The sequence below is a fragment of the Cariama cristata genome, unplaced genomic scaffold (genome assembly GCF_000690535.1).
Source record: "Cariama cristata isolate BGI_N322 unplaced genomic scaffold, ASM69053v1 scaffold35190, whole genome shotgun sequence".
Classification (NCBI taxonomy): domain Eukaryota; kingdom Metazoa; phylum Chordata; class Aves; order Cariamiformes; family Cariamidae; genus Cariama; species Cariama cristata.
Window position 1 is genome coordinate 52,109 of NW_009595958.1, and position 2,199 is coordinate 54,307.

A 2,199-nucleotide genomic window follows, 5' to 3' on the forward strand; every position below is an offset into this window, starting at 1 on the left:
ATTACAGGGACACTTGCTTTTTTTTGGGTTTGGGTTTTTTTTTTCCTCTCCATAAAATGAACCAGAAGGTGAAAGCAGTAGGTAAATGACTGATTAATTAACACTTTATGCAATTTTAATTTTATAGACATTAAAAAAAAAAAGTTGGTAGATTTTGATTGGTCCTAGCTCTGGTGAAATGGCTGTTACCCTCCATGACTTACTTGATTCAGGCCTTTGTCCTTTGTTTAAGTGCCTTTTTTTTTTTTAATTTTATTTCCCTACCCTCTTCAAACTGTTCTCAGAGATCCTGAAGTGCTGGAAGGCATTTTGGAGGAAAAAAATCTTAAGCTTGCCAAGATGGCTTTATGCTGTTATACTATTTTTTTTTTTCCCTTTTGTAAAGAAAAAAAAAAGTGTGTAATGTGTGTAACTTCATAGCTGCTGTACCATGGCATTGGTTCTGTGTGCTTGTGCATTCTTTCTCTCTCACACCCACGTGCGCACACACACACATATACAGCAATATTCCTGAGAAACCCTGTTCATCCTTCTGCATTCCACTGGCTCTGCTAAACACTTTACTTAAAGGTGAACGTTTGTGCAAAGATGGCAGTACAATAAAAGAGTGTGTGTGTGAGTGTGTGTAAAACGTGCCTGAGAGAAAGGAAGTGGCTAATGGGAATGAAACTTCTCGCATTTTTCTCTGAACGTTTTAAATTTGGATCCTAATTAGGTCACAAGTAAAACATTATGGGCCCTGCCTGGCAACCTTATTAAATACTGGACCACTTCACACAATTACGGAGTCTGAGGCAAAGACGTGTGGTTGACAACCCCAAGGAGGCTGGGGGGGAAGAAGGTTAAAATAGCAGCTTGCAACAAGTTTGAGTTGAGATGAATTGCAAGGAGTCTTGTGTGCAGCGAGTCACGTCTGCTTGACACCAGGTATTGCAAGGATTCTCACATTTACCAGAGTTGTCACTTTCTACCATGCATCATGTGTAAGAAGGAATTTTTGGTAAAACCTGCAAGAGTGCAGCTGCTAATGGAAGTTAAACCTGGCCACGCTCCACATGCTGCCTAAATCGGTCACCATGAAGTACTTCCTAGTTGTACTTTTTCTCAATTGATTGAGATTTCATTAATGGTTTCTTCTCTTAATAGAATGACCAGTAAGTTGCTGTGTTGTTAGCTGCAAGTAAACCCTCATACTAGAGACTGTGCTTGTTTCCTTGTTCTCTGACAAAATTAGCAATCTGCAATGGATCATCTGGTGATTTTAACAATTCTATGCTGAGGATCTATCTAACCTAGGATTATTATAAACATGCCTACCTGAAATGAGCAATTCTTTTGTAGACCAAGTGCTAAACTTAAGTTAACATACATATGCATCAGTAGACTCTGCTTGCTCCGTGATGTGCTTCCCCTGGGGAAGATCTAATTTTGAGTGGCAATATGGAAAGGAAGCATTTACTTTCCAGGATTGGTATGGGATGGAGAGTCCTTCATAGATGGAGAACCCATCTAGAGAGCAGAAAATAAAATATCAAATACAATGTGTTTCCTAATAGCCTAACCGCGATTTCAGCTCTTAGCTTGTCCTCAGGTGTCTGCGTGAACATGTTTATGGAAACTAGGCTATGGGCGGATTTCTTCTACCGGTCTAATGGTGCCAGTCAGAGAGAGGACTGTTGCTGGTAGCTCAGCCAGTTGGAGCAATAGCGAGGGTGCTGCTTCATCTGCCTTAGGTCCATCAGCGAAGCCACTTCAGTGGAGTTTCCCACATCCCTCTGCGGCAGAAAACGGAGCTAACCTGGCCGTTGCGTTGCGGTTTCATCCATTCTGGGCACACGTGCTCTTTATCCTAGGCTGATCTGTGAGATGGGGAATCTACGGCTGGCGATGACGGTTGACTGTTGCAGTCTTTTTTAACAAATGCAGCTGTTGTGAAAATCTGTCTACTGCTTAAGTAATCACTGCCAAAATAAGCAGCCAGAAATATGCTTACTGGGCCACTGGAAAGATAACTGTTGTGTAGGGGAATGCTTTGTTTGCGGAAACTTCTGGTGTGGCTTCATCATCTTTTTTTATGACCCGGTGATCCCTTGCTGCTGTAATAGCCTTTTGGGGCCACAGAAAGCCCTGCTGCTGCTATGAGTTACGCTGAGAGATCAGCATGGCCTGGAACTGGCCCAAAACTCTACAAAGTTTCCC